General features: G+C 29.4%; 4 non-coding genes and 2 pseudogenes across 4 annotated transcripts; 4 read left to right on the top strand and 2 right to left on the bottom strand.

Moving 5' to 3' along the window:
• Positions 1-757: 757 nt before the first annotated feature.
• On the top strand, positions 758-867 carry LOC112097072. Its single transcript, XR_002904730.1, has one exon. It is a non-coding gene; the product is annotated as a small nucleolar RNA snoR99 (small nucleolar RNA).
• Positions 868-929: 62 nt separating this feature from the next.
• Positions 930-1,054, top strand: LOC112097089. The gene has a single exon (XR_002904746.1). It is a non-coding gene; the product is annotated as a small nucleolar RNA SNORD14 (small nucleolar RNA).
• Positions 1,055-1,361: 307 nt separating this feature from the next.
• On the top strand, positions 1,362-1,484 carry LOC112097088. The gene has a single exon (XR_002904745.1). It is a non-coding gene; the product is annotated as a small nucleolar RNA SNORD14 (small nucleolar RNA).
• A 140-nt stretch (positions 1,485-1,624) lies between these two features.
• LOC112097090 lies at positions 1,625-1,748 on the top strand. The gene has a single exon (XR_002904747.1). It is a non-coding gene; the product is annotated as a small nucleolar RNA SNORD14 (small nucleolar RNA).
• A 9,010-nt stretch (positions 1,749-10,758) lies between these two features.
• Positions 10,759-12,092, bottom strand: LOC112096992 (annotated as a pseudogene).
• A 2,631-nt stretch (positions 12,093-14,723) lies between these two features.
• Positions 14,724-14,986, bottom strand: LOC112097059 (annotated as a pseudogene).
• Positions 14,987-15,321: the final 335 nt, after the last annotated feature.

Raw genomic sequence — 15,321 nt, 5'->3', positions numbered from 1 at the left:
TTGAGGAAAAAAATACCCCCACAATACATTTGTGAGAATTTGAGCTGCTGTCCTCTAAGCTTTGGATTGTTTAAACTTAATAAAGCGTATGGATAACAATCTCAAGAACAAACTCGCGGTACGTTATGTGTTGGTGCCCAAAGCCCATATAATTTATTTAGTCGTTCGGGCCAAGCTGTTATAAATGCTACCAAAGCCAAGTTTCAATCTTTATAATGCGTTTGTTTGGTCATCGATTTTTAACGCTATGTCATCGTTATATTTCAACATAATTATCTGTTTACCCTCTATTTGATCTATATCCAATTGTTTACCTGTTGGCCCAAAGTTTTCGCCCAATACAAAATTGGGCTATGCGCAAAAGCCCAATTAACACCGCCAGATCAAAATCGAAACCATCTAGATTGTTCCATCCAAAAAATCCTCACCGTCCATCTTCCAAAACCCTAATCTATTCACCCTCAAAACCCTAACCCCTCATCCCCTCACTATATAATACAATCTTCTCTCTCATTTGTCTATTTGAAGCTCTTCGCATATCCTAATTTAAGAATTAGCCGATTGGCTTTAAGCTCTGAGTTTCTTGTTTGATTGCTCACTGTATTTAGAATTAGGGTATCAAGTATGCATTTTATCATATGAATAAAAATAATTGAAATTTTTGTTATGCCCGTGAAAATAATTTATGGTTTGATGAGTTGAGATTTTTTTTTTCCTTTGGGGGACTATACGTCTGCCCCTTTAGCAGGGATTAAGAGTGCTTTAGGGATGAACAAGTCCCTAAAATTTAATTTTTTATCCATCCCATTCACTTTGTCAACAGTCTCTTTCCGGGTTGCTTGCTGATCATTTGAGGGTGGGAAATTTGGAATTTTTTTTTTCAAAAGTTTATAATCGATATTAATTATGGGTTCTTAGTTTTGAATTGGCGTTGATGATGACAAATTCAAAGGCTTGTTTCTCAAAAACATTCGCAGTGGCCGCCTAAGAGCTTTCGCCTTCGCCGGGCTTGAGAGCTTATGCTGCTTTTATCCTTCCTTGGATGTCTGAGACCTTTAAGTATTTTTTGTTAGCTTTAATTGTTATTTCTTTTGACTTTCTGTTGTTTTTGTTGAATCATCTTGTGATGTTGGTAGATTGACAGGATACTAATTGTTGCACATTATGATAAAATGTTCTGTGTCTCAGTTATCGACTTGCTTCTTTTTTTTTTAAAATAAATATTATTAATTTTGCAATTTTTAAAATTCAATTTTTTTAAAGGCCTTTGTGACACATCACTGAAAATTCAAACATTGCTTTTGAACTTTTGGGGTTTGTAATGCCTGGAGTTAGAATCACAATGTAAGAACTTGTGTTGAGGTTTCTGATGATAATCCTGAAGGCTTGTTTCTCATTTATTCGCAGTGGCCGCCTAAGAGCTTTCGCCTTCGCAGGGCTTGAGAGCTTATGCTGCTTCATTCCTTCCTTGGATGTCTGAAACCTTGATTCTATACAAAACACAGGACATAAGTCTATTATTTGCATATGTTATTTATAAGTATTGCAATTCTGATTTTTAATTTGCTACTTTTTATGTGTATGTTACTTTTTATGATTGGCAATTATTGTCTTTCAAGAGTATTGTTGATGATGACTAATCCTAAGGCTTGTTTCTCAAAACATTCGCAGTGGCCGCCTAAGAGCTTTCGCCTTCACCAGGCTTGAGAGTTTGTGCTGCTTCAATTCTTCCTCGGATGTCTGAGACCTAAGAATTATTGTTTTTAGCTTGGTTGATATTTGTTTTCCCTTGCTCTGAGTTGGTTGTATCTGTAGTGACTCCTTTTGTTTATTTATTTTTGATAGAAATTATTTTCTGCTTATGCTTATTTCTATTAGATGGACTTCAATTGTCATCTGTGCATTCACTGGTTTCATGTGCTGATCTTTTGTAGTGCATTCATTTATACACTAATTTTGCATGATTTGAATTATTAGTTCCATATGTAGTTCATCTTGGATTCTCTGAAACTTATTTAATTCTCTTCATTTGGTGGGCTTTAATTCTGGCACCCATAAATCCTCTTCAGCTGTAGAATGGTTCATGTTGCAACCAGTGCCAAGGACGGTGGGAGCGGTCATTGTGTGGCATCCCAGCTTTTCTGATTCCCTTGACTCCATAGTTAGTGACAGAGATTGTATGAAGTTTAATACAATGGAAATGGTAATTGGTTTAAAGAATGGAGAATGATGGATCTTGGAAGCTTCATTTGTTGTTGATTCTAATCTGTGTTTAACATTTAATTAACAATTGTATTCTTTAATGGACGGTCGACTTGATCCATATCCTTGTATAATTGATTATTGATAATTTGTAATATGAGGCTCTGGCGTGAAAGTATATGCAATAAAAACTTTTGTTTTTCTCCATTTTTCACCATTTTTGTGATTGGATCAAGCCTAAGCTGAAGCTTATTGCGGTTCATGGGAAATATTTTGGTACCCTCAAATGAATTGATATTTTGCACCACTCGCCTCATCTAATGAAATTGACTCGCGGCACAGCTCGCCCAATTTTGTTACTTTAAGTTTAATGAAAATTCTCTTTAATTCTATCTCTTTTTCATTTTTAATTTTTTTCCTCCTCTATTACTTCTCTCTTTCCTGTCCTTTTTCTCCCCTTTTTGTTAATCTCTCTTTCTTCTTAATCTTTGTATTACCAAATCAATATTAATATAGCCACAAACTCTGTACAAATTTATTTTGTACAAATTGATGTAGTATGATAAAATTAGTTGAATTAAATATTTTTTGATTCACATGAATATATGATTTATTTTTATTTAACGAATGAATTAATGCCAAATTAGTTAGTACAAGAATTTGTAGCTGTATTATCACTTTTATCAAATAAAAAACATTAATTATTGGGACATGGCTTGTCAGGATGACATTTTTTATAATGGTCATCGCTAAACAAGCAGTAAGTTTATCATACAAAATTACCGCTGGAGGTAAAAGAAATCACCTTAATTCAAGAAATGCTGAAAGTGAAGGAACTTTATGAGTGTAGTTGGGGCGACAAGAGATGTCTTAGGTGATATTGGGCATAATATTTTGTTTATTTAGTTTTGAAAAATGTCTTGTTTCTTTAGTTTTTAGGGATATTTTGGTTTGAGAACCTTATAAATGGTTGCTATTGTAAGAAAAATTGGAGTGTGGTCTTTTTTTATATTAAAAGTTAGAAAATGGTTAAATTGGTAAATTTTCCTACTTAATTTATGGTGAGCGATAATATAATATGGTGCGATTTGGTGAATTTTTTAGTTTTAGTATTATTCAAAACGAACCACATAATTTTGTCACGTGTTCAAATATTAATCATATGGTGAGTAGGTGGACATCAATGCTCACTATTAGATCATTATTTCCTACCTTTATATATACACTTTCAATTATTTTTCTCACTTGAACCAACTTTTCATTTCATTGTATAAAGATGGTTGTACCTTACAGCATCAATAGGGTAGCATTCTCCAAGTTGGTGTATATTACATTTTAGTACAAATTCCCATTACAACCTTTTCATATGATAATTACATTTATAATCACTTTAACTAGTTGATGAAATGTAAGGTAAACACTCCAACCAAGACAAAACCCTATTTCATACAATTATAAATTTTTTATATGATAATTATAATAGGATAAATTTTACTGTACCCTCTTATTAAATTGGCATACTTCAATTTTTTAATTTACCTTCAAAAGTGTGAAAACTTTAATTTACCCCATATATACTATTATGTTTAACAATTGACTAACATTGATCGATTAAAATACAAGAATGCCCTTAACCAATAACTAACATTTTCATGAAGTTAACAAGGATAATTTTATTCGCCCCTTAAGGTCTGATATATTTTAAATTAGATGACAAAATAACTTTATCAACGAAAACCCCCCAAATAATAAAAGATCTTTAAAAGTTAAATTAGTTATTACTTATATTTTAATTTATAAAAAAGTTATAATAATGACAAATTTTCTTTATAATATCACCACAATGAAAATAAAAAATTATTTTTTACCCTTATCTTGAATTTAAATATTTTATAAATATAAATAAGTAACCAATTAGTTGACTTTTATAATCTAAATTACCATTTTACCCTTCAAAGTATCTAAAAGACAAATTAACCCATAAAATTTATTTACATTCCATTACTAATATAATTCAATGGATTAAAAATTAAGAAATTTATAAACTTTAGTGAAATTCAAAAACCAAAGCCTTAATCCTAATCCAAATTTTCATCGGTTTCTTTTTTGTTAATATTATTTGTTATAAATTTTGATTTTACTTATTAAATAATGATTCTTTTTTATTGAAAGCCATTTTTCTTCCCAAACATCAAGCTGAAGGGTGAAGCAATAAAATAATTAATAATTTATAAATATTTTAGTATATCCAGTATCTATCACTTTTCTTAAAATAATATTTATTATTTTTATTCATTAATCTTAAGAAACTTGAACAGTAATCCTTTTTTAAGTAATGATTAAAATGTTAAAAATGCACAGTTATAATCTTTTAAAATAAAATTTGAAATGAGTTTTTGGAAAAAAATAATTTTATTCCTGATTTGGGATTTGAAATCTAATAAATTACTATCCATGCCATCCACTACAATTTATCCTTAATTAAAATTAAAAGTTGCGCTGCATTTTTTTTTCAAATTCTTTTTTCTTTTATCCTTCATCTTCTTTTCATTTTTTCACTTCTATGTCTTCCTTTTCCTTTTTATCTTATTTCTTCTTTGTCTTCTACTTTTTTTTTTTTTTCATTTCGTGTTTGTCTCTTTATCTTATTCATTGTTCTTTTGCTTCTGTCCTGGACCAAATCAACAATATCATAATCAAAATTAAAGATTATAACATAATCTAAAAATCAAAATCTCAAAAATTATAAAAAAGTGGAAAATTTTTTCCTCTCTTCTTCTTTCTTCTTTATTTACTTTGTTCCCCTACCTATTCAGCTTCTTCTTCATTTCTTTTTATTTTTTCCCTCTCTTTCATACACTTAACAACTCCACACCACTTTCAAATCTAATTTCTACAATTCCACTTTGAATCCATTATTTAAAAATGAAACTTAATTTCTATGAACCAAAGTATAATAATTACAATCTTCATTTCCTTCTTACAGAAAGACTTGGTCTTCATCACAACACTCTACTTGAAACCCTAATTAGCAACATATATAATTCAAACTATGTCCATTGCCTAGCAAAATCTATGGCAGCGTGCGGCCATGTCAAGCAAGCCCATCGCCGTGCGTGGCCATTCCAAGCAAGCCCATAGTAGTGTGCGACCATGCCAAGTAAACCCACAGTTGTGAGCGGCCATTCCAAGCAAGCCTATAGCAGTGCGTGACCATGCCAAGTAAGCCCATGGATATGCACGACCATTCTAAGCAAGCCCATGGCTGCACTCAGCCATGCTAAGCAATTTCATGGCTGAGCACAGCCATTCCAAACAAACCCATGGCCGTGCGCGACCATGCCAAGCATACAATGATCCAAGCAATGGGTGTTGATGATTTCAATGATTAGTTTGGTTTTAGGTTTATTGATAAATTTGGGAAGAAGCTAGGGTTTGTTTAAAGGAGAAGAGGGGCCAAGATTTAGAATAGGGGTGTAGGCACACCATCGCCCGTTTCAAAATCTTTGTTACGAGTTACTGCCATGGCTCTATGACGCTTGAAGAAGATAAAGCATGGAACAGATGAAGAAAAATGTAGTTAGTGGAAAAAAAAGGAAAAAAAAAAAGGAATTGAACTATTGAAGAAGGGGAAAAAATTTCAGAAAATAAAAACTAAAGAAAAAAGTGAATTTTTTTCTCATTTAAAAAAGAAATAATTTTTTACACTTTTGCAGTTAAAAAATTAACTAATTAAAAAAACAAATATTATCAATTTGCGTGCAAAGCAACTTTTATTGAAATGTTTGAATGTTTGTCAAAATTTGTTGAAATATTTGGGTTTTGTGAAATTAGCTTAAAAATTTTAACTTCTTAAGAGAATACACCAATATAATAGTGGATAAAATTATTTTGCAACCGTTGTACCAAACCCCAAATTTGGTATTTTCTTTAAGAGTTCCTATTATTTTCTGTAAATAATAAAAACTATAAATTTTAAAACTTTTATGCAATAAGCCCCAGTAAAAATATAATAATTTCAAAATTTTTAAAAATTTATTTAGTGTTTTCTTTAGCAATCCCTATTGTTTTCTATAAATAATAAAAACCATATGTTTTAATAATTTTATGCAATTAGCCCCAATTAAAATATAATAATTTTCAAATTCTAAAAAGTTTATTCTCTCTATCTCCTTCTCAAATCAGTTTGTCCTATCTTAAATCTTAATTTATTCCTTATCAAACATATAATTCTTCTAAAACATAAAAAAAAAAGAGTCTTCTAACTACATAAATTAAATTAATTTCTTAAGCACAAAACCTCAAAAACATAATACTTGCATTTTCTCAAGAGGATATATATTGTGTTTTTGTCTTTTTCTTTACCATTGTAATAAAGAAAGAGTTATATCTTACTTTCTAAAACAAGATCTAATCAATTAGGGCTTGCTGAATGCGATTAAAGATGGTGGGATGAGTTTACTTTACTAAAATTTAATCTCAATAAGGTGTTTCGCATGAATAAGTAAACTACAAATAATATAACTTAAGCTACCAAATTATCATGTGATAATAATTTTTTTCTCTAAGGAGACCCTAAAATGAGTTTTTAGACTAAATTTTTGTCTTATGATGACAACAAAAAATAAAAATGTTACGTTAGAAGCTAAAAAGTTAGTTAATTTTAATTTTTTTTGAAAGGTATTCTCCCATAAACTATTAATTCATTCTTTACAATTTTAAATTTAAGTTTCAATCTTTATAATTTTAAATTTAAGTAATAGAATAAATATTATACAATGCATTTGTTTTCACATTAAATAAATAATTGATTAGCTTCGTACGTGTAATAAGGTATAAATAATTTTACATAATTTCAAATTTACATATAGAAATTTATTATTTTAAAAATATTATTTATAACCTCCATAATGAAATTTAAACAACTATCCAAGCATTTATTTAATAATTATTTATTTTTCTTTTTGATATTGTCAAAATTTTTATAAAACCTTATCCAATTTACACTAAAAACAAGATAATAATATCTCCTAATAATTTTTATACTCAATTTTAATGTTATATACTTTCTCAATATTATGGATAATTAATTATAGAAGTAGACATGGAAATAACAGTAATAATTAGAGACTTATAAAATATTGATGTACTTGTGGAATAAATTAAGGGATTTGTCTTTCTAAAGTTCATAGGCTTTGTTGTATTTAAGAGGTTGTAGCTCTCATGGATGCGCAACTAAATCATACATTATAATCACCCAATATCAATAATAAAAAATGCTCTCAAAATTCCCTATATCTTCCTTATTCGTATTATTTAATAACTTAGCCAATAAATAAAAATATTTTATAAAAGAAATAAAAAAAACTATGATAAAAAGAAAAAAAATTGAAAGTCTAAATATGAATCACGGGTTGCATGAGAAGTAGAGATGAGGATAACCATTGATGTGGTGGGAGTGTAAAATAATAATAATATTATTATTTCTGACATTTTAGAAAATTAGAGAGACTGCAATGTTAATTACCTAAGTAAATACATCCTACCATTGCTTTTACTTTTGCAATTCTTTTGTTGGATCTAACAGTCAGGTCATAAAAAGACAAAAAGAGTGGTACCATACCACTAATGCAACTTAGCTGACCCTATAATATTACCCTTTTGATTTTTAAAATTAACAGAGAGAAAATTATATTAATATATTATAACAAATTATATTAATAAAAAACAAACTGACAAAAATTTAGGATTTGGATTAGGAGTTAAGACTTCTGTTTTTGAATTTTGCTAAATTTTATATATTTTCTAATTCTTAATCCATTGAATTATATTAGTAATGGAATTTAAATAAATTTTATGGGTTAATTTATCTTTTAAATACTTTGAAGGGTAAAATGGTAATTTGGATGGTAAAAGTCAACTAATTGGTTAATGATTTATATTCATTCACAAAGTATTTAAATTCAAGATAAGGGTAAAAAAAATTTTTTTTGAGTTCCATTGTGGTGATATTGTAAACAAAATTTGTTGTTATTATAATTGTTTTATAAATTAAAATATAAGTTAAAATTAATTTATCTTTTTAAAGGTCATTTACTATTTGAGGGTTTTCATTGATAAATTTATTTTTGTCATTTAACTTAAAATATATCAGACCTTATGGGGTGAAATAAAATTATCCTTGTTAACTCCACAAAACTGTTAGTTATTGGGTTAAGGGCATTCTCATATTTTAATTGGTCAACATTAGTCAACTGTTAAAAATAATGATATTTAGGGGGTAAATTGAAGTTTTCACACTTTTGTGAGGAAAATTGAAGTATGTCGGTTTAATAAGGGGGTACAGTGAAATTTACCCATTATAATATTAATGCAATATTATATACTATAAATTTAAGTTTTAAGACTACATATCATATCATTTACTATATACTAGATATAAGCAGGATTTCTATAAAAAAAAAGATATAAACAAGATTTTATGCTAGATTTTTTGAGATTTAGATTTTTCTACTATATGTTTTACTATATAATAGATTCTTTGAAATTTAGATTTTTTACTATATATTTGAATATATAACGGATTCTTCGGGATTTAAATATTTTTCCTTTTTGTAGATTTACTTAATAGCCTTTGAGTCATTACATCTCTTCTTATAAATAATGTTAGACGCTTTATCCATCATTCACATTTTACATAAGAACTCATTTTCTAATTTGTAACATTAATAAATATTCCCCTTAAAATGATGTTTCATAAAATTCATGATTAAAGTTGTAGAACAAGAAGGAGAAGAAGAAGAAGAAGAAGTTATGAAAAAAGCTCGACAATATTCAATTGGTGATTTACCAGAAACAATAAGGTAAGACATGAATTTTCAAATTTCATAATGCAACTTTTGGGCATGAGACAGTACATGCCATGAACATGAAGTCATGCATTGTCAATATTTATCTCTTTTCATTATATTTTGACGCAACAGGGAGTTTATTACTATAATTACGAGAAAATTTATATAGTTATACATTTTAAAAACTCCATCTCGTCGCAGCAGACTAGAAGCTTGAGCGAAATTTAGGCTCGAATGGTGCAACTTATGATACAGGAAGTTGATTGACTTTATGCGTCGATCCCATCTATGAATTTACTCCTTGCTATGAAATTAATTATGGATTATGAGATTAAATAATTCAAACAACAGATTTTATTAAATGCAAATAATTGCTATCAAAATCAAGTGTTTGATGCAATGAAGTACCTGCTCGACGAAATGTCTCAGTGAATTACTCTACACTAAACCCTGTCACATGTTGGATGACTCAGCAATATCGAGCCTACTGTTAGACCTTGATCGAATTTAATCAACCAAGATTCCCCAAGACTTATCTAAACACTCTGATGCTTGATTAAGAAATACTTAAGCAACAATAAAAGATGCACAAAAGGAACTAAAGAACAGCAACCAACGAAAAACACATTTAAGTGGTTCAGCCTGGAGACACTGATTTCTTATCTCTTAAGGCTATATATACACGCTTAAGAGAGCCCAGAAAAACCCCCCAACAGTCAGCTATCCTCCTGTAATCCAAAACCCAGATTTTTCCCGCTCTTGTAACAGAACATAACAGCCTCTGAGCCACGTGTTTGCTTCACGTTAAATGAAGGCTCCAAAACGGCACTCAGCAAAGTCGTATTGGTTAAGTGTAAGCATGTGATGACCACGTGCTTCACTTACTCACACATGGATGAACAAACAGCTTTGTCGTACGGCTTTGCATGATCTTAACCGACCAGTCGTAGTCTGTTCCAATCACGAACTGACATGTCGTATGAATCTCTGAAAATCAGTTTCAGAGCTCACACTTCAACACCTACAATAATGAAGACAAGTGAGATTGCCCTATATATTCAAAGGACATCTGAGAACAACCCTGTGGTCAAATTGAATGTTGCCACTAGATCCATCATACAGCTGTATGTGTGTAGTACGATAATCAACTTGGGAAACAAGCTAAAACTTTGTATATATTCCAATGAAAGATTATGCTGTGTGCCGGCTACATTCTCATACTTTTGCATTATTGGGGTTCATTTAGTCTTTCTTTATCAATTTTAACTAATGTCAAACCATTTTGCTTTCCTTTGATATTGGGTGTGAATCAGTTATCCTGACAAGGACCGTTGCAGTGCCATTTTGTTACCATTGTTAATAAATGTTGGGCTTCTATGCTCACCGCACTCGAATTTACTGAGATTATAGTTTGCTTTGTATACGAGTCTTAGTAGATTATTAATGACAATCTGTATAAGCCTAAAGGCTACATCCTTTAATTAAATTTTATCAAATTCCTTTACATTGTAAACATAAGTTCAATATTGATGTGATGTAAAATCATCAGTAAAATCAACTTATTATTAACAGCTACCATAAAGTGTGTTTTAGTATTTGCTTACCAGAATTTTATGCTAAACAAGCAAATTCAAAAAAACTGATAATTTAAATGTCATTACATCACATGGGTCATTGAATTATTTCTCTATAGCCTTTGGACTGTCTATGTGATCCCAAATTTCTTTCTAAAGTCCAAAGCAAAGTCATAGATCTTGTGAGGATCAGCAAGGGAGCTAGACACACTCTCCTTTTGTGAGCATCTCTTGGCTCGTGCAATAAGCTCGATAAGCTTGGGGCACTCAGCTTCAATGCTAAAATTCCTAAGAGTCTAGAATTTATAAAAGTTGGTTGTGAATGGGACCAGTGCAAATCTACAAATTTGAAACTCTCTCCACCAAAGAAGTGTTTGTCTCCAAGCTCTCATTCCATGTTCTTAAAAAAACTATCATCTCTTTCTTTCCTGCCTCTGGATATTCTTCTTTCCCTAAACAAAATCTTCAACAATTGATTAAACCACGACTGTTGTGTAATAAAAACTTTAGATGGATAATATTTGGTTCTTACAAATTTTAATGTGTGAAAAATAACAAATATCTTAAAAAAATTGTAAGAGTTGCGTAATTTTGCTATGTTGTTTCAATAAATTAATTATGTTTCGAGTGTTTCTATGCTTGCTCAGTCGGGATAATTACTTAGCATCCCAACTGATATGTCACAAATAGAATTCACTATTTGGAACATGAATGATAAGATTTAATAATTAAATATTACTTAAATCAATCAAATATTGACACATTATTTGCCACTTTAAATAGGATATGAACAAAGTATATTAACTAAATAACTATAGTATTTTGTTAATTTGTTATGTATCACTTTTCAACGTCCATCAAAATCCCCTTTTAATTTGTTTTATTCTTTTTACTATTTTACCTTAATAAGGTCAAACCTGTTTTAGAGTTTTGATGAATTTTTCATCACGAGGGGAGGAGCGAAATATTTCGATAAAGGGTATCAAATATATATTTTTTTGAAAAAGGTATTGCTAATTATCCCCTTCCAAACTATAGTTGTAAGTATTTTCTAAATAATTTAGAGTTGTCACTTAAAATCTTTAGCAAAAAAAAAAAAAAAAAAAAAGATAAAAGGAATTAGCAAGAGATATGTGGCTAGGGAGCTTACATTTTTTGTCAACCTTATTAGCCCAAAACTTGGCTTGAGATCGAAGGAAGGGATCAGAGGGCATAGAAGTAGATATGTGATGTCAAACTTCATCAATGTATTAAATGATAATAAGGTATTCACAAATGGACTTTCCTTCATGAATCAATACAGGAATTTTCTTATGAACATGATTCATCTCAAGCAGAAAAGGACTCTTGTCCATCAAGTTCTCTTCTTTTGACTCATATTTGATTCCCTTCTCAACCAATGCAGTTTTCACTCTCATTGCATAAGAACTTGGCCAAGAACTCAAGAAACCACGTTTTCCGTCATTATCGTTGCAATTATTTATCAATATAGTTGCCTTGGTGAATCAATACTGAATGGTATGTATATAAGCTCTGCATATGTACTCCAATAAGCTCTATTTACTTTTTTTTTTAATTTTATTTTATCTTCTTAGAAAATACACAAGTAGTCAACATACCGACATTGTATAGTGTAACAAATATCTCTTTCTTTTCTTCACCAAGTAGAAACTATTGTTTTTATTTTGATTATTCTATCAACTAATTTTCTAATTTATCCCGCCCTACTCTTTTCACATCAATTGATAAACAAATACAATGATTTGATCATTTGATGACCTCAGGCCAAATCTGGATGTTGCAAAACTTGCTTTTATAGTTGAATTATAGAGATATATATACAAATATCTACAAGAATCATTCAAATGAACAAATTTATATATATCATTGTCAACTTTTTTTTTTTTTTCTGCTGACTTATCGTTTTGCCCTTGGTGGTTGTTTGATGTTAGGAATATGAATACCTTTAATTATTTAGCGAGTAATGATACAGCCACAAACTCTTGTACAAATTTATTTTATACAAACTGATGTGGCATTAATTCATTGGTTGAATAAAAATATAAATTAATAAAAACAAATCATGCGGGCCAAGTGATATTTAATTCAACCAATCTTATCATGCCACATCAGTTTGTACAAAATAAGTTTGTACAAAAGTTTGTGGCTGTATCATTACTCTTATTTAGCTGAATAATTTTTTAATTGTAATTAATTGAAAAACTATAGGAAAAATAATGGAATTGTCATAACTTTTCAATTAATTCTGAAATTCTTTTAGAATTAAAATGCATGCACATGAATTTTTCAGAATTAATTAAAAAATTATGACAATTCCCTTACTTTTTTCCCATAAATTTTCAATTAATTATGATTAAAAAAACTTATTCAATTAATCAAATAATTAAAGGCATTCATATTTCAATATCAAACAACTACTGAGGGTAAAATGATACAATCAGGAAAAAAAAAAAAGTTGACATTTCGGGGAATTTGGAAGTGTTTTAAAACAACAGGAGGATTTTAATTAGTTTTATCAAACAACAATGATGTTTCACCCTTTTTCCCTCAGTAAAAGCGAAATTTGTAAAGCAAATTGCATATTATGAGCCCATTTGAGATTGTGGTTGAAATTTAATAAATTGCTTATTTCATAATTTTCGGTAAAAATAGTGTTTGGTAAATTTTGTAAAAGCAGTTTATTTCATAATTTTCTTCATTTTATCAGCAGCTTTTAAAAATAGGTATAAGGTTACTTTTCATAAACAACTTATTTAATAAGTTGCCATACATTTTTAAAATTCCTATTATAACCCTAGATTTTAATAAAGAGATAATTATATCTTATTTATCCATAAACCCTAATATATAAATCATATCTTTATCTTTATCATTTTTATGTAACATATTATAAAGTTCTTTAGATTTTTTTAATTGAGTTTTTAATGTAATTTTACATATTTAAGAAAAAAGACATGTCTAAAAAATTTTATTAAACATATTCTAAAAATAAAAAGTAATTAAAACTTATGTATATTTTGGTCATTATATAATAAAACAGTACTTTCGTAATAAAATTAACCAAACATATACACTTTACTTTTCAAACTCACAGCAACTATAACAACACAATTTACCAAATGCTAAGCTTCTTTTTTAATCAGCAGCTTATTTTATTTGCACAACAAAAGCAGCTTATTTCATCAGCCTCCGCAATCCTAAACTGGCCCTATATCTCATAATTATAGTATTATATGCCAAATTATATACCGCAATCTTCGGGATTTAGGAATTTTTTATATATGCCAGGTTATAGATTATATGCCATATTTAGACTTTTTTTTTTTACCATGTGCCAGATTATACACCACATTCTTTGAGATTTTAAACTCTTTAGTATAAGCTAGGTAATATATGATATGCCAGATTATATACCAAATTATATTTCAAGAATTTAATTATTATTGTTTTTTAACTGTAAGCCAGATTATACACTAGATTCTCCGAGATTTTCTTTTGTGTCATATAGTTTAGTTAACATTTTCAAAACCACTACATTTCATTTTATAAATAATGCAAGATGCTTAAAACCATCATTCACAATTGGCACATAATTCATTTTCCAATTTGTAAAACTTCATAAATATTCCTTTCATCAAAAGAATATTTGATAAAAACTAATCATGGAGGTTGTAGAACTAAGAGGAGAAGAAGAAAATAAGAAAAAAAGTTTGATGTATTATCGAATCAGCGATTTACCATAAACTTTTTTAAGGTAAGATATATAAATTTTACTTTCTAACATTTAATGTTTGAAAAAAGTAAACCAAAAAAAGTCTTTTAGTAAATTAAAATGTGTAAATTCTTGTTTATTTTTTTTTATTAAATGTCATTTTTTATCCAATCAAATTTTTGTTTTTACACAAAGCCTAAGAAAATTGCAACCAGAAGTTCACATATCAAAATATTCCTTCAAGTCTCCTAAGCCTGAATATTTTTTCCTTTGTGATCCTCTTTTGATTATTATTGGAGCATCAATTGTCTGAGAGTAAAATGTTGATGCCAACAGCTTGATCCTACAGTTGCTTACTTGCTTTTAGTAACCCTTGTTTCCACGTATCCTAGCTCTCATGTCAACCCGACCCTCTCTTGCAATTGAAATAATTTTCCCTTACTCCCACACATTCACTTGGTATACATGGGCTCTTCTCCAGCACATTCCCTAAAAGATTGTTTCTCCATCTTAACACAGTCAGATTCGCTGAGTCACACCAGTTCCATAGCAAGACCCTTGCAATATTTTGACATTTGGTGTTTCAACTAGATAAAAGACTCAAGAGTCAATGGAAAGGAAAAATATTTGGTGACAGTGAATACGTCTGAGCTCCGCCTCCTGGCGGCTCAAAATTTTTAGATTGGAATGGTCGAAGTAATTCTTGCTTAATTAATCATTATGCATATTCCATGGCATGATGTACTCGATCCGAATTCAGTCAATTCACTATCACTATATCTCACTGCAGAAAATTAAACGAAATAAGGCCATATGGCCTTGTTGATTGAACATTTAGACTGCTGGGACATCTTTCTATTCCTGCGTGATGTTAGACCTGGATAAGGTAAATATTCAACCCCCTAATATTAATTGTGTCAGCTGTTTAATTATCTTGTCAACAAGCAGTTTCTTACAAGTT

The sequence above is a fragment of the Citrus clementina genome, unplaced genomic scaffold, assembly GCF_000493195.1.
Source record: "Citrus clementina cultivar Clemenules unplaced genomic scaffold, Citrus_clementina_v1.0 scaffold_7, whole genome shotgun sequence".
NCBI lineage: Eukaryota > Viridiplantae > Streptophyta > Magnoliopsida > Sapindales > Rutaceae > Citrus > Citrus x clementina.
Note: the sequence above shows the minus strand (reverse complement) of the source record. Positions and strands in the feature narration are given on the sequence as shown.